The 19,664-nt window shown below is 40.2% G+C and overlaps 1 pseudogene; it reads right to left on the bottom strand.

Moving 5' to 3' along the window:
* Positions 1–6,983: 6,983 nt before the first annotated feature.
* Positions 6,984–19,664, bottom strand: part of LOC124029391 — a 13,185-nt pseudogene continuing 504 nt past the window's right edge.

Below are 19,664 nucleotides of genomic sequence, written 5' to 3'. Positions count from 1 at the left end.
ATATATCATTATAATAACAGATCAGTAATATATCATTATAATAATAATAACAGGTCAGTAATATATCATTATAATAACAGGTCAGTAATATATTATTATAGTAACAGATCAGTAATATATCATTATAATAACAGATCAGTAATATATCATTATAATAACAGATCAGTAATATATCAACAGATCAGTAATATATCAACAGGTCAGTAATATATCATTATAATAACAGATCAGTAATATATCATTATAATAACAGATCAGTAATATATCATTATAATAACAGGTCAGTAATATATTATTATAATAACATCAGTATATATAACAGGTCAGTAATATATCATTATAATAACAGATCAGTAATATATCATTATAGTAACAGATCCGTAATATATCATTATAATAACAGATCAGTAATATATCATTATAATAACAGATCAGTAATATATCAACAGGTCAGTAATATATCATTATAATAACAGATCAGTAATATATCATTATAATAACAGATCAGTAATATATCAACAGGTCAGTAATATATCATTATAATAACAGATCAGTAATATATCATTATAATAACAGATCAGTAATATATCATTATAGTAACAGATCAGTAATATATCATTATAATAACAGATCAGTAATATATCATTATAATAACAGATCAGTAATATATCATTATAATAACAGATCAGTAATATATCATTATAATAACAGATCAGTAATATATCATTATAATAACAGATCAGTAATATATCATTATAGTAATATATCAATATAACAGATCAGTAATATATATCATTATAATAACAGATCAGTAATATATCATTATAGTAACAGATCAGTAATATATCATTATAGTAACAGATCAGTAATATATCATTATAATAACAGATCAGTAATATATCATTATAATAACAGATCAGTAATATATCATTATAACAGATCAGTAATATATCATTATAATAACAGATCAGTAATATATCATTATAACAGATCAGTAATATATCAGATCAGTAATATATCATTATAATAACAGATCAGTAATATATCATTATAATAACAGAATATATCAACAGTAAATATATCATTATAATAACAGATCAGTAATATATCATTATAATAACAGATCAGTAATATATCATTATAATAACAGATCAGTAATATATCATAATAACAGATCAGTAATATATCAACAGGTCAGTAATATATCATTATAATAACAGATCAGTAATATATCATTATAATAACAGATCAGTAATATATCATTATAATAACAGATCAGTAATATATCATTATAATAACAGATCAGTAATATATCATTATAATAACAGATCAGTAATATATCATTATAATAACAGATCAGTAATATATCATTATAATAACAGAACAGGTCAGTAATATATCATTATAATAACAGATCAGTAATATATCATTATAATAACAGATCAGTAATATATCATTATAATAACAGATCAGTAATATATCATTATAATAACAGATCAGTAATATATCATTATAATAACAGATCAGTAATATATCATTATAATAACAGATCAGTAATATATCATTATAATAACAGATCAGTAATATATCATTATAATAACAGATCAGTAATATATCATCAGTATATATCAATAACAGATCAGTAATATATCATTATAATAACAGATCAGTAATATATCAACAGGTCAGTAATATATCATTATAATAACAGATCAGTAATATATCATTATAATAACAGATCAGTAATATATCATTATAATAACAGATCAGTAATATATCATTATAATAACAGATCAGTAATATATCATTATAATAACAGATCAGTAATATATCATTATAATAACAGATCAGTAATATATCATTATAATAACAGATCAGTAATATATCATTATAATAACAGATCAGTAATATATCATTATAATAACAGATCAGTAATATATCATTATAATAACAGATCAGTAATATATCATTATAATAACAGATCAGTAATATATCATTATAATAACAGATCAGTAATATATCAACAGGTCAGTAATATATCATTATAATAACAGATCAGTAATATATCATTATAATAACAGGTCAGTAATATATCATTATAATAACAGATCAGTAATATATCATCAGTAATATATCATTATAATAACAGATCAGTAATATATCATTATAATAACAGATCAGTAATATATCATTATAGTAACAGATCAGTAATATATCATTATAGTAACAGATCAGTAATATATCATTATAGTAACAGATCATTATAGTAACAGATCAGTAATATATCATTATAATAACAGATCAGTAATATATCATTATAATAACAGATCAGTAATATATCATTATAATAACAGATCAGTAATATATCATTATAATAACAGATCAGTAATATATCATTATAATAACAGATCAGTAATATATCAACAGATCAGTAATATATCATTATAATAACAGGTCAGTAATATATCATTATAACAGATCAGTAATATATCATTATAGTAACAGATCAGTAATATATCATTATAATAACAGGTCAGTAATATATCATTATAATAACAGATCATTATAGTAACAGGTCAGTAATATATCATTATAATAACAGATCAGTAATATATCATTATAATAACAGATCAGTAATATATCATTATAATAACAGATCAGTAATATATCATTATAATAACAGATCAGTAATATATCATTATAATAACAGATCAGTAATATATCATTATAATAACAGATCAGTAATATATCATTATAATAACAGGTCAGTAATATATCATTATAATAACAGATCAGTAATATATCAACAGGTCAGTAATATATCATTATAATAACAGATCAGTAATATATCATTATAATAACAGATCAGTAATATATCATTATAATAACAGATCAGTAATATATCATTATAATAACAGATCAGTAATATATCATTATAATAACAGATCAGTAATATATCATTATAATAACAGATCAGTAATATATCATTATAATAACAGGTCAGTAATATATCATTATAATAACAGGTCAGTAATATATCATTATAATAACAGATCAGTAATATATCATTATAATAACAGATCAGTAATATATCATTATAATAACAGATCAGTAATATATCATTATAATAACAGATCAGTAATATATCATTATAGTAACAGGTCAGTAATATATCAACAGGTCAGTAATATATCATTATAATAACAGATCAGTAATATATCATTATAATAACAGGTCAGTAATATATCATTATAATAACAGATCAGTAATATATCATTATAATAACAGATCAGTAATATATCATTATAATAACAGATCAGTAATATATCATTATAATAACAGATCAGTAATATATCATTATAATAACAGATCAGTAATATATCATTATAATAACAGATCAGTAATATATCATTATAATAACAGATCAGTAATATATCAACAGATTATAATCAACAGGTCAGTAATATATCATTATAATAACAGATCAGTAATATATCATTATAATAACAGATCAGTAATATATCATTATAATAACAGATCAGTAATATATCATTATAATAACAGATCAGTAATATATCATTATAATAACAGATCAGTAATATATCATTATAATAACAGATCAGTAATATATCATTATAATAACAGATCAGTAATATATCATTATAATAACAGATCAGTAATATATCATTATAATAACAGATCAGTAATATATCAACAGATCAGTAATATATCATTATAATAACAGATCAGTAATATATCATTATAATAACAGATCAGTAATATATCATTATAATAACAGATCAGTAATATATCAACAGGTCAGTAATATATCATTATAATAACAGATCAGTAATATATCATTATAATAACAGATCAGTAATATATCATTATAATAACAGATCAGTAATATATCATTATAATAACAGATCAGTAATATATCATTATAATAACAGATCAGTAATATATCATTATAATAACAGATCAGTAATATATCATTATAATAACAGGTCAGTAATATATCATTATAATAACAGATCAGTAATATATCATTATAATAACAGATCAGTAATATATCATTATAATAACAGATCAAATATATCATTATAATAACAGATCAGTAATATATCAACAGATCAGTAATATATCATTATAATAACAGATCAGTAATATATCATTATAATAACAGATCAGTAATATATCATTATAATAACAGATCAGTAATATATCATTATAATAACAGATCAGTAATATATCATTATAATAACAGATCAGTAATATATCATTATAATAACAGATCAGTAATATATCATTATATTATAACAGATCAGTAATATATCATTATAATAACAGATCAGTAATATATCATTATAATAACAGATCAGTAATATATCATTATAGTAACAGATCAGTAATATATCATTATAGTAACAGATCATTAATATATCATTATAGTAACAGATCATTATAGTAACAGATCAGTAATATATCATTATAGTAACAGATCAGTAATATATCATTATCAGTAATATATCAACAGATCAGTAATATATCATTATAATAACAGATCAGTAATATATCATTATAATAACAGATCAGTAATATATCATTATAATAACAGATCAGTAATATATCATTATAATAACAGGTCAGTAATATATCATTATAACAGATCAGTAATATATCATTATAATAACAGATCAGTAATATATCATTATAATAACAGGTCAGTAATATATCATTATAATAACAGATCAGTAATATATCAACAGGTCAGTAATATATCATTATAATAACAGATCAGTAATATATCATTATAGTAACAGATCAGTAATATATCATAATAACAGATCAGTAATATATCATTATAATAACAGATCAGTAATATATCATTATAATAACAGATCAGTAATATATCATTATAATAACAGATCAGTAATATATCATTATAATAACAGATCAGTAATATATCATTATAATAACAGATCAGTAATATATCATTATAATAACAGATCAGTAATATATCATTATAATAACAGATCAGTAATATATCAACAGGTCAGTAATATATCATTATAATAACAGATCAGTAATATATCATTATAATAACAGATCAGTAATATATCATTATAATAACAGATCAGTAATATATCATTATAGTAACAGATCATTATAGTAACAGATCAGTAATATATCATTATAGTAACAGATCAGTAATATATCAACAGATCATAATATATCATTATAATAACAGATCAGTAATATATCATTATAATAACAGATCAGTAATATATCAACAGGTCAGTAATATATCATTATAATAACAGGTCAGTAATATATCAACAGGTCAGTAATATATCATTATAATAACAGATCAGTAATATATCATTATAATAACAGATCATAATCAACAGGTCAGTAATATATCATTATAATAACAGGTCAGTAATATATCATTATAATAACAGATCAGTAATATATCATTATAATAACAGATCAGTAATATATCATTATAATAACAGATCAGTAATATATCATTATAATAACAGATCAGTAATATATCATTATAATAACAGATCAGTAATATATCATTATAATAACAGATCAGTAATATATCATTATAATAACAGATCAGTAATATATCATTATAATAACAGTAATATATCATTATAACAGTCAGTAATATATCATTATAGTAACAGATCAGTAATATATCATTATAATAACAGATCAGTAATATATCAACAGGTCAGTAATATATCATTATAATAACAGGTCAGTAATATATCATTATAATAACAGATCAGTAATATATCATTATAATAACAGGTCAGTAATATATCAACAGGTCAGTAATATATCATTATAATAACAGATCAGTAATATATCATTATAATAACAGGTCAGTAATATATCATTATAATAACAGGTCAGTAATATATCATTATAATAACAGATCAGTAATATATCATTATAATAACACACACATGTATTCTATTGTTCTACCTAGCAACAGTAAGTAGACCCCGACTGAGGTACTAAAAAATAAAATAAAGAACTTGTAAATTATCTGAGGGAGCAGCCAGTCACCCAACAGGAAGAAAAATATTATCAACCCTGCTCTACAGGAAGAAATGTTACCCAACCCTGCTCTACAGGAAGAAGAAATGTTACTCAACCCTGCTCTACAGGAAGAAGAAATGTTACCCAACCCTGCTCTACAGGAAGAAGAAATGTTACCCAACCCTGCTCTACAGGAAGAAGAAATGTTACCCAACCCTGCTCTACAGGAAGAAGTAATGTTACTCAACCCTGCTCTACAGGAAGAAGAAATGTTACCCAACCCTGCTCTACAGGAAGAAGAAATGTTACCCAACCCTGCTCTACAGGAAGAGAAATGTTACCCAACCCTGCTCTACAGGAAGAAGAAATGTTACCCAACCCTGCTCTACAGGAAGAAAGAAATGTTACCCAACCCTGCTCTACAGGAAGAAGAAATGTTACCCAACCCTGCTCTACAGGAAGAAGAAATGTTACCCAACCCTGCTCTACAGGAAGAAGAAATGTTACCCAACCCTGCTCTACAGGAAGAAGAAATGTTACCCAACCCTGCTCTACAGGAAGAAGAAATGTTACCCAACCCTGCTCTACAGGAAGAAGAAAGAGTTGGGCCGGTTAATATGGTTTGTGTTAGTATCTGGTGAAGGGTTGGTGTTAGTATCTGTTGAAGGGTTTGTGTTAGTATCTGTTGAAGGGTTGGGGTTAGTATCTGTTGAAGGGTTGGTGTTAGTATCTGTTGAAGGGTTGGTGTTAGTATCTGGTGAAGGGTTTGTGTTAGTATCTGTTGAAGGGTTGGTGTTAGTATCTGGTGAAGAGTTTGTGTTAGTATATGGGCCAGAACTGTTGAACGGTTTGGGTTAGTAACCCTTGACCCCGACGATGGCGTGTCTAACAGCCAAGTGATTCCGCATCAGATACAGCCGTACCTTTAGTCTCCTTGATGACGATGGCATTGAGAGACCCTTCCCCACGGACGATGGGGACGATCTCTTTAGGAAGCCCCGACAGTTCTGACCTCAGCAACTGGCCCATCTTCTCAGCGTTCTCCGCCCACTTCTCTTCCTCCAGAACCTGTCAGGGAGGACAACGTACTGTTAGAGGAGGTTAGCCTCTCTACTGTATATAACCTCTCTAATTACTATTAGGGGAGCCTGTTAACACTACCTCAAATCAGCCCCTCTACTGTATATAGCCCCTCTGCTGTATATAGCCCCTCTACTGTATATAGCCCCTCTACAGTATATGTATATAGCCCCTCTACAGTATATGGCCCCTCTACAGTATATAGCCCTCTACAGTATATAGCCCCTCTACAGTATATAGCCCCTCTACAGTATATAGCCCCTCTACAGTATATAGCCCCTCTACAGTATATAGCCCCTCTACAGTATATAGCCCCTCTACAGTATATAGCCCCTCTACAGTATATAGCCCCTCTACAGTATATAGCCCCTCTACTGTATATAGCCCCTCTACTGTATATAGCCTCTCTACTGTATATAGCCTCTCTACTGTATATAGCCTCTCTACTGTATATAGCCTCTCTACTGTATATAGCAATCACTCAGAGGAGATAGGATGGTCCCACCCACTGCTTTGAAGTACTCTCATCTGTCTGTTGCTCTGGGGAGTATCCCATCTTACTAAACCAGCTAGTCAGATACAGTACCCATCTGTCTGTTACTCTGGGGAGTATCCAGTCTTACTAAACCAGCTAGTCAGATACAGTACTCTCATCTGTATGTTGCTCTGGGGAGTATCCCATCTTACTAAACCAGCTAGCCAGATATGATGACTTGACTGCTTGAAGGAATTAAGGACACGACATGGCCACAGCGTGCTGGTCCAATATCTCAAACAAAAACCATGGGCATTAATATGGAGGTCGGTCCCCCCGTTGCTGCTACAACAGCCTCCACTCTTCTGGGAAGGCTTTCACTAGATGTTGGAACATTGCTGCTATAACAGCCTCCACTCTTCTGGCAAGGCTTTCCACTAGATGTTGGAACATTGCTGCTATAACAGCCTCCACTCTTCTGGGAAAGGCTTTCCACTAGATGTAGGAACATTGCTGCTATAACAGCCTCCACTCTTCTGGGGGAAGGCTCCACTAGAATGTAGAACATTGCTGCTATAACAGCCTCCACTCTTCTGGGAAGACTTTCCACTAGATGTTGGTATTGCTGCTATAACAGCCTCCACTCTTCTGGGAAGGCTTTCCACTAGATGTAAAACATTGCTGCTATAACAGCCTCCACTCTTCTGGGAAGACTTTCCACTAGATGTTGGTACATTGCTGCTATAACAGCCTCCACTCTTCTGGGAAGGCTTTCCACTAGATGTAGGAAGATTGCTGCTATAACAGCCTCCACTCTTCTGGGAAGACTTTCCACTAGATGTTGGTACATTGCTGCTATAACAGCCTCCACTCTTCTGGGAAGGCTTTCCACTAGATGTAGGAACATTGCTGCTATAACAGCCTCCCACTCTTCTGGGAAGACTTTCCACTAGATGTTGGTACATTGCTGCTATAACAGCCTCCTCCACTCTTCTGGGAAGGCTTTCCACTAGATGTAGGAACATTGCTGCTATAACAGCCTCCACTCTTCTGGGAAGACTTTCCACTAGATGTTGGTACATTGCTGCTATAACAGCCTCCACTCTTCTGGGAAGGCCTTCCACTAGATGTTGGAACATTGCTGCTATAACAGCCTCCACTCTTCTGGGAAGGCTTTCCACTAGATGTTGGAATATTGCTGATGGTGACTTTAGCATTAGAGGTTGGGTACTGATGTTGGGCGAATAGGCCCGGCTCATGATCGGTGTTCCAATTCATCCCAAACTTGTTTGATGGAGTTGAGGTCAGGGCTCTGTGCAGGCCAGTCAAGTTCTTCCACACCTACCTCGACAAACCATTTCTGTATGGACCTCACTTTGTGCACTGGGGCATTGTAATGCTGAAACAGGAAAGGGCCTTCAGCCAACTGTTGCCAAAAGCACAGAATCGTCTAGAACGGCTTTGTATGCTGAAGCGTTAAGATTTCCCTTCACTGGAACTAAGGGACCCGAACCATGAAAAACAGTCCATTATTCCTCCTCCACCAAACTTTACAGTTGGCACTATGCATTGGGGCAGGTAGCGTTCTCCTGGCATCCGCCAAACTCTGTTTTGTCCGTCGGACTGCCAATGGTGAAGCGTAATTGGCATTGCACATGGTGATCTTAGGCTTGTGTGCTGCTCTGCCATGGAAACCCATTTCATGAAGCTCCCGACTAACAGTTGTTGTGCTGATGTTGCTTCCAGAGGCAGTTTGGAACTCGGTAGTGAGTGTTGCAACAGAGGACAAACTATATTTACGCTCTTCAGCACTTGGCGTGCCTGTTCTGTGAGCTTGTGTGGCCTACCACTTCGCGGCTGAGCCGTTGTTGCTCCTAGACGTGTCCACAATAACAGCACTTACAATTCACCAGGGCGGCACAAGCAGGGCAAAAAGTTTACGAACTGACTTGTTGGAAAAGGTGGCATCCTATGACAGTGCCACGTTGAAAGTCTCTGAGCTCTTCCGTAAGGCCATTCTACTGACAGTGTTTGTCTATGGAGTGCATGGCTGTGTGCTTGATTTACACACCTGTCGGCAACGACTGTGGCTGAAATAGCCGAATCCACTCATTTGAAGGGTCGTCCACATACTTCTGAACATGCAGTATACGTGACTGCCCGGACTGATGGATGGTAGAAGGAGTCACCCAAGACATCCAGCCTAGCCAAAGCTAAAAGGATGGATGGTAGAAGGAATCACCCAAGACATCCAGCCTAGCCACAGCTAAAAGGATGAACGGTAGGAGGAGTCACCCAAGCTCTCCGACTTAGCCAAAGCTAAAAGGATGAATGGTAGGAGTCACCCAAGACATCTGCCTTAGCCAAAGCTAAAAGGATGGATGGTAGAAGGAATCACTCAAGACATCCAGCCTAGCCAAAGCTAAAGTGGGACTGTTGTTTCTTCAATGTGTCCATGTTTGAATCTATACCTCCGTTTTGGATTTGTCCACATTATTAAGTGTGCGGGGGTCTCCATCTCTCCTAATGTTTGAATCTGTCCATAGCTAAATAACTAACTAGCTAGCTAACTAGCTGAATCTGTCCATAGCTAAATAACTAACTAGCTAGCTAACTAGCTGAATCTGTCCATAGCCAAATAACTAACTAGCTAGCGAACTAGCTGAATATGTCCATAGCCAAATAACTAACTAGCTAGCGAACTAGCTGAATCTGTCCATAGCTAAATAACTAACTAGCTGAATCTGTCCATAGCTAAATAACTAACTAGCTGAATCTGTCCATAGCTAAATAACTAACTAGCTGAATCTGTCCATAGCCAAATAACTAACTAGCTGAATCTGTCCATAGCTAAATAACTAACTAGCTGAATCTGTCCATAGCTAAATAACTAACTAGCTGAATAACTAAAAGCTAGCTACCACGTACCTCTAGAGCTGCCATGGCAACGCCACAGGCCAGAGGGTTTCCTCCGTACGTAGAGCCGTGCTCTCCAGGCTTGATGGTCAGCATCACCTCATCATCACACAGCACCGCAGACACCTGGCAGGAATAGGTATATATCAGAGACTGACATGGCCCAGTCACAACAGACACCTGGCAGGACAAGGTATATATCAGAGACCGACATGGCCCAGTCACAACAGACACCTGGCAGGAATAGGTATATATCAGAGACTGACATGGCCCAGTCACAACAGACACCTGGCAGGACAAGGTATATATCAGAGACTGACATGGCCCAGTCACAACAGACACCTGGCAGGACAAGGTATATATCAGAGACCGACATGGCCCAGAGACTGACATGGCCCAGTCACAACAGACACCTGGCAGGACAAGGTATATATCAGAGACCGACATGGCCCAGTCACAACATGGCCCAGCCCCAACAGACACCTGGCAGGAATAGGTATATATCAGAGACTGACATGGCCCAGTCACAACATGACCCAGTCACAACATGGCCCAGTCACAACATGGCCCAGCCCCAACAGACACCTGGCAGGACAAGGTATATATCAGAGACTGACATGACCCAGTCCCAACAGACACCTGGCAGGAATAGGTATATATCAGAGACTGACATGGCCCAGTCACAACATGGCCCAGTCACAACATGGCCCAGTCACAACATGGCCCAGTCACAACATGGCCCAGTCACAACATGGCCCAGTCACAACATGGCCCAGACCCAACAGACACCTGGCAGGACAAGGTATATATCAGAGACTGACATGACCCAGTCCCAACAGACACCTGGCAGGACAAGGTATATATCAGAGACCGACATGGCCCAGTCACAACATGGCCCAGCCCCAACAGACACCTGGCAGGAATAGGTATATATCAGAGACTGACATGGCCCAGTCACAACATGGCCCAGTCACAACATGGCCCAGTCACAACATGGCCCAGCCACAACATGGCCCAGCCCCAACATGGCCCAGCCCCAACATGGCCCAGCCCCAACAGACACCTGGCAGGAATAGGTATATCAGAGACTGACATGGCCAAGTCACAACATGACCCAGTCACAACATGACCCAGTCACAACAGACACCTGGCAGGACAAGGTAAATATCAGAGACTGACATGACCCAGTCCCAACAGACACCTGGCAGGAATAGGTATATATCAGAGACTGACATGACCCAGTCACAACATGGCCCAGTCACAACAGACACCTGGCAGGACAAGGTATATATCAGAGACTGACATGACCCAGTCCCAACAGACACCTGGCAGGAATAGGTATATATCAGAGACTGACATGGCCCAGTCACAACATGACCCAGTCACAACATGGCCCAGTCACAACATGGCCCAGTCACAACAGACACCTGGCAGGACAAGGTATATATAAGAGACTGACATGACCCAGTCCCAACAGACACCTGGCAGGAATAGGTATATATCAGAGACTGACATGGCCCAGTCACAACATGGCCCAGTCACAACATGGCCCAGTCACAACAGACACCTGGCAGGACAAGGTATATATCAGAGACTGACATGGCCCAGTCACAACAGACACCTGGCAGGACAAGGTATATATCAGAGACTGACATGGCCCAGTCACAACAGACACCTGGCAGGACAAGGTATATATCAGAGACCGACATGGCCCAGTCACAACATGGCCCAGCCCCAACAGACACCTGGCAGGAATAGGTATATATCAGAGACTGACATGGCCCAGTCACAACATGACCCAGTCACAACATGGCCCAGTCACAACATGGCCCAGCCCCAACAGACACCTGGCAGGACAAGGTATATATCAGAGACTGACATGACCCAGTCCCAACAGACACCTGGCAGGAATAGGTATATATCAGAGACTGACATGGCCCAGTCACAACATGGCCCAGTCACAACATGGCCCAGTCTCAACATGGCCCAGTCACAACATAGCCCAGTCACAACATGGCCCAGACCCAACAGACACCTGGCAGGACAAGGTATATATCAGAGACTGACATGACCCAGTCCCAACAGACACCTGGCAGGACAAGGTATATATCAGAGACCGACATGGCCCAGTCACAACATGGCCCAGCCCCAACAGACACCTGGCAGGAATAGGTATATATCAGAGACTGACATGGCCCAGTCACAACATGGCCCAGTCACAACATGGCCCAGTCACAACAGACACCTGGCAGGACAAGGTATATATCAGAGACTGACATGACCCAGTCCCAACAGACACCTGGCAGGAATAGGTATATATCAGAGACTGACATGGCCCAGTCACAACATGACCCAGTCACAACATGGCCCAGTCACAACAGACACCTGGCAGGACAAGGTATATATCAGAGACTGACATGGCCCAGTCACAACAGACACCTGGCAGGACAAGGTATATATCAGAGACTGACGTGACCCAGTCCCAACAGTCCCAACAGGCCCAACAGTCCCAACAGGCCCAACATGACCCAGTCCCAACATGACCCAGTCCCAACATGACCCAGTCCCAACAGTCCCAACATGACCCAGTCCCAACAGTCCCAACATGACCCAGTCCCAACAGTCCCAACATGACCCAGTCCCAACAGTCCCAACATGACCCAGTCCCAACAGTCCCAACATGCCCCAGTCCCAACATGACCCAGTCCCAACATGACCCAGTCCCAACATGACCCAGTCCCAACATGACCCAGTCCCAACAGTCCCAACATGACCCAGTCCCAACATGACCCAGTCCCAACAGTCCCAACAGTCCCAACAAGACCCAGTCCCAACAGTCCCAACATGACCCAGTCCTAACAGTCCCAACAGCCACAACATGCCCCAGTCCCAACATGACCCAGTCCCAACAGTCCCAACATGACCCAGTCCCAACATGACCCAGTCCCAACAGTCCCAACATGACCCAGTCCCAACATGACCCAGTCCCAACAGTCCCAACATGACCCAGTCCCAACAGTCCCAACATGACCCAGTCCCAACAGTCCCAACATGACCCAGTCCCAACAGTCCCAACATGACCCAGTCCCAACATGACCCAGTCCCAACATGACCCAGTCCCAACATGACCCAGTCCCAACAGTCCCAACATGCCCCAGTCCCAACAGTCCCAACAGTCCCAACATGACCCAGTCCCAACAGTCCCAACATGACCCAGTCCCAACATGACCCAGTCCCAACAGTCCCAACATGACCCAGTCCCAACAGTCCCAACAGGCTGAATAAGCAGTGAGTCACAAAAGGAAGTGAATTAAACCATGAATATTCGTGTCTTAATGAGACCCATCCCATACTAAACTATTAGACAGCATTTTCATTCAGTCAATCAAAAACAAGGAGCACAACAACATTGCAGGGAACGTAGTGCAACAGTGTTGTGTTTTACTCACAGGGTAGACGCCTCCTGACAGAGCCTTTCCCAGGATCACGATATCAGGGCGTACTTCCTCATGGTCCACGGCCAGCCGTCTGCCTGTACGGGCCAGTCCAGTCTGCACCTCGTCAGCTATGAACAGCACCTAAACATGGGAACAGAGGTATCAGTAGAGTCTATGTCTGACTGGGCCTCTACATTACAGCCAGCCACCTCATCGGCTATGAACAGCACCTAAACATGGGAACAGAGGTATCAGTAGAGTCTATGTCTGACTGGGCCTCTATATTACAGCCACCTCATCGGCTATGAACAGCACCTAAACATGGGAACAGACAGTAGAGTCTGTCTGACTGGGCCTCTACATTACAGCCACCTCATCGGCTATGAACAGCACCTAAACATGGGAACAGACAGTAGAGTCTATGTCTGACTGGGCCTCTACATTACAGCCACCTCTTCGGCTATGAACAGCACCTAAACATGGGAACAGACAGTAGAGTCTATGTCTGTACGGGCCTCTACATTACAGCCATCTCGTTGGCTATGAACAGCACCTAAACATGGGAACAGACAGTAGAGTCTATGTCTGTACGGGCCAGTCCAGTCTGCACCTCATCGGCTATGAACAGCACCTAAACACCATGCAGAAGGAGATATTGAATCACATTTCATTTATAAAAAGGCCTTTTTAAAATCAATAGTTGGCACAAGTGTTTTATAATAACCTGGTCTCTAGACCCAAACACAGGGAAGCACAGTAACAAGGAAAAAGCTATATCAGTATTTATTTATTTATTTTTTTGTTTATTTGTTTATTTATTTGTTTATTTTATTTATTTATTTATTTTACGACAATAAAACATTGACAAATGGACAGATGGAACAATCAATCAAAAGTGTCTGTTTCCGAAAGACACAATAATATCAACCGTTGATTCTCAAGGCCTTTTTTTATTTTTGTCGACGCCGAAACGTCTCGTACTCACGTTGTTCCGAGTGCAGAGTTGTCTGACCGTGGTGAGGTATCCGGGGTCAGGGACCACGACCCCAGCCTCTCCCTGGATCGGCTCCACCATGAAGGCTGCTACGTTAGGGTCCTGGAGAGCTTTCTGGGAACAACCATCAGCACACAGTCAGTGATAACAGATCACATCTCATCAATGGATTTTACAGCGGTGAGGTATCCGGGGTCAGGGGTCACGACCCCAGCCTCTCCCTGGATAGGCTCCACCATGAAGGCTGCTACGTTAGGGTCCTGGAGAGCTTTCTGGGCACAACCATCAGCACACAGTCAGTGATAACAGATCACATCTCATCAATGGATTTTACAGTGGTGGAGACACTCCCTTTGCTGTGTGTACCGACTCAATATGGCCCATTTCCCCAGACCAAGACTTCGTCTGGATTAAGCATGCTCAAACAGGACTAGGCCTGATCTGGCTCCAGGAAACTGGCCTGTAGAGAGGTAACATTAAGGTCCAGGAAACTGGCCTGTAGAGAGGTAACATTAAGGTTCAGTATTATAGAGGAACAGGAAACTGGCCTGTAGAGAGGTAACATCAAGGTTCAGGAAACTGGCCTGTAGAGAGGTAACATTAAGGTTCAGGAAACTGGCCTGTAGAGAGGTAACATTAAGGTTCAGGAAACTGGCCTGTAGAGAGGTAACATTAAGGTTCAGGAAACTGGCCTGTAGAGAGGTAACATTAAGGTTCAGGAAACTGGCCTGTAGAGAGGTAACATTAAGGTTCAGTATTATAGAGGAACAGGAAACTGGCCTGTAGAGAGGTAACATCAAGGTTCAGGAAACTGGCCTGTAGAGAGGTAACATTAAGGTTCAGTATTATAGAGGAACAGGAAACTGGCCTGTAGAGAGGTAACATTAAGGTTCAGTATTATAGAGGTCCAGGAAACTGGCCTGTTGAGAGGTAACATTAAGGTTCAGTATTATAGAGGAACAGGAAACTGGCCTGTTGAGAGGTAACATTAAGGTTCAGTATTATAGAGGAACAGGAAACTGGCCTGTAGAGAGGTAACATTAAGCTTCAGTATTATAGAGGTTCAGGAAACTGGCCTGTAGAGAGGTAACATCAAGGTTCAGGAAACTGGCCTGTAGAGAGGTAACATTAAGGTTCAGTATTATAGAGGAACACGAAACTGGCCTGTAGAGAGGTAACATTAAGCTTCAGTATTATAGAGGTTCAGGAAACTGGCCTGTAGAGAGGTAACATTAAGCTTCAGTATTATAGAGGTTCAGGAAACTGGCCCGGAGAGAGGTAACATCAAGGTTCAGGAAACTGGCCTGTAGAGAGGTAACATTAAGGTTCAGTATTATAGAGGAACAGGAAACTGGCCTGTAGAGAGGTAACATTAAGGTTCAGTATTATAGAGGAACAGGAAACTGGCCTGTAGAGAGGTAACATCAAGGTTCAGGAAACTGGCCTGTAGAGAGGTAACATTAAGGTTCAGGAAACTGGCCTGTAGAGAGGTAACATTAAGGTTCAGGAAACTGGCCTGTAGAGAGGTAACATTAAGGTTCAGGAAACTGGCCTGTAGAGAGGTAACATTAAGGTTCAGTATTATAGAGGAACAGGAAACTGGCCTGTAGAGAGGTAACATCAAGGTTCAGGAAACTGGCCTGTAGAGAGGTAACATTAAGGTTCAGTATTATAGAGGAACAGGAAACTGGCCTGTAGAGAGGTAACATTAAGGTTCAGTATTATAGAGGAACAGGAAACTGGCCTGTAGAGAGGTAACATTAAGCTTCAGTATTATAGAGGTTCAGGAAACTGGCCCGGAGAGAGGTAACATCAAGGTTCAGGAAACTGGCCTGTAGAGAGGTAACATTAAGGTTCAGTATTATAGAGGAACAGGAAACTGGCCTGTAGAGAGGTAACATTAAGGTTCAGTATTATAGAGGAACAGGAAACTGGCCTGTAGAGAGGTAACATCAAGGTTCAGGAAACTGGCCTGTAGAGAGGTAACATTAAGGTTCAGGAAACTGGCCTGTAGAGAGGTAACATTAAGGTTCAGTATTATAGAGGAACAGGAAACTGGCCTGTAGAGAGGTAACATCAAGGTTCAGGAAACTGGCCTGTAGAGAGGTAACATTAAGGTTCAGTATTATAGAGGAACAGGAAACTGGCCTGTAGAGGTAACATTAAGGTTCAGTATTATAGAGGAACAGGAAACTGGCCTGTTGAGAGGTAACATTAAGGTTCAGTATTATAGAGGATGTGGTCATGTCAGCACGTACCTCCAGACCAGGGATGTCATTGTAGGGGATGAGCCCAAAGCCGGGCATGAAGGGACCGAAGTCCTCGTAACTGCTAGGATCTGTCGAGCTCGAGATGGCGGCCATGGTTCTCCCCCAGAAGTTACCATCTACAGGAGGAGAGGTTAGCCACAGTACAATTAGTATCCTTCTTCTATGGTGTTCACCGCACAGAGTTCCAATGCATTCTGCCACATGAGGGAACTAAATGAACTAGAACACGATTACAGGAATATGCCATTCAAAATAACATTTGTAACAAATATAGCTGCAAGCAGCCATGCCGGGGTTCAAGCACTACTGCACCACCATTACAATGGTTGTACTGCACTATTAAAAAGGTGTATTTCAGGAATGCACAGCTAGGATAGACAGTGAAGGACAAACGCCCCGTATCTCAGGACATGATGGGAAACCCCCCCCGCCCCCTATCTCAGGACATGATGGAAACCCCCCCGCCCCTATCTCAGGACATGATGGGAAACCCCGCCCGCCCCCTATCTCAGGACATGATGGGAAACCCCCCCCCCGCCCCGTATCTCAGGACATGATGGGAACCCCCCAAAAAAAGGTGCTGTGTATCGACTTACTTGCAAAGATGATTTTGGCCTGATTCTTGGGAACGCCTTCACAGTGTAGGCCCACTTACGGGCCAGCTTACAGGCCGTCTCTCCTCCCTCCACACCTGGTCCACACAAGAGGAAAAGAACATTAATGTCACTATACTTTAGTATTGACATGTTGTGTACCACGGACCTCCACAGCAGATAGACATGTCAGACCGCTAGTGAGCAGTCTCTCCATCAGGCCTCCTAACCTGTGTTCATGGGCAGTATATATCAGGCCTCCTAACCTGTGTTAATGGGCAGTACATATCAGGCCTCCTCCTAACCTGTGTTCATGGGCAGGTCATATCAGGCCTCCTAACCCATCAGGCCTCCTAACCTGTGTTCATGGGCAGTACATATCAGGCCTCCTCCTAACCTGTGTTCATGGGCAGTACATATCAGGCCTCCTCCTAACCTGTGTTCATGGGCAGTACATATCAGGCCTCCTCCTAACCTGTGTTCATGGGCAGTACATATCAGGCCTCCTCCTAACCTGTGTTCATGGGCAGTACATATCAGGCCTCCTCCTAACCTGTGTTCATGGGCAGTATATATCAGGCCTCCTAACCTGTGTTCATGGGCAGTATATATCAGGCCTCCTAACCTGTGTTCATGGGCAGTATATATCAGGCCTCCTAACCTGTGTTCATGGGCAGTATATATCAGGCCTCTAACCTGTGTTCATGGGCAGTACTTTGTCGTCCAAACAGGGTGGTGATGTACTGCTCGTAGGCCCCCAGGATGTCGTTGTAGAGGCCCTGGAGGTCAGGGTGAGCCTGGAGGCCTGGGCGTTCAGAGCAGCGATGATCTTGGGGTGACAGTGGCCCTGGTTCACTGCACTGTAGGCGCTCAGGAAGTCATAGTATCTGTTGCCCTCCACGTCCCACACATACAGACCTGGGGAGGAGACAAGACAGAGCAGAGGGGGGGGGGGGTTGGGAACAGGTACTGGAAGCAAGCCTTGTCCCGAACCAGAACGGCCCATAGGGCAGGAGCCAGAGGCAGCTTGATATACAGTAGACAGGACACTAGTCTGTCAGGTACTGGAACCAAGCCTAGTCCAGAACCAGAACAGCCAGGCTCCTGCCCTGAGGCAGCTTGAGTTACGGTAGACAGGACACTAGTCTGTCAGGAGTCTACCGACAACGTCCCGACGCAGAGTCCACCGGTAATGTCCCGACGCAGAGTCCCAACGCAGAGTCTACCGACAACGTCCCGACGCAGAGTCCCAATGCAGAGTCCACCGGCAACGTCCCGACGCAGAGTCTACCGGCAACGTCCCGACGCAGAGTCCCAACGCAGAGTCCACCGGCAACGTCCCGACGCAGAGTCCACCGGCAACGTCCCGACGCAGAGTCCACCGGCAACGTCCCGACGCAGAGTCCACCGGCAACGTCCCGACGCAGTCCACCGGCAACGTCCGGCGCAGTCTGGCGTCCCGACGAGTCCACCGGCAACGTCCAGACGCAGAGTCCCGAAGCAGAGTCCACCGACAACGTCCCGACGCAGAGTCTACCGGCAACGTCCCGGCAGAGTCCCGAAGCAGGTAGGCCCGAGCAGAGTCCACCGGCAACGTCCCGACGCAGAGTCCACTAGTCCCGTCAGGAGTCTACCCGGCAACGTCCCTGACGCAGAGTCTACCGGCACGTCCCGGCGCAGAGTCTACCGGCAACGTCCCGACGCAGAGTCTACCGGCAACGTCCCTGACGCAGAGTCTACCCGGCAACGTCCCGACGCAGAGTCTACCGGCAACGTCCCGACGCAGAGTCTGCCGGCAACGTCCCGACGCAGAGTCTACCGGCAACGTCCGGCGAGAGA

Source organism: Oncorhynchus gorbuscha, unplaced genomic scaffold, assembly GCF_021184085.1.
Source record: "Oncorhynchus gorbuscha isolate QuinsamMale2020 ecotype Even-year unplaced genomic scaffold, OgorEven_v1.0 Un_scaffold_6200, whole genome shotgun sequence".
Taxonomy (NCBI): Eukaryota; Metazoa; Chordata; class Actinopteri; order Salmoniformes; family Salmonidae; genus Oncorhynchus; species Oncorhynchus gorbuscha.
The sequence above is the reverse complement of the archived record's forward strand: the minus strand, read 5'-3'. Positions and strand labels throughout refer to the sequence as shown.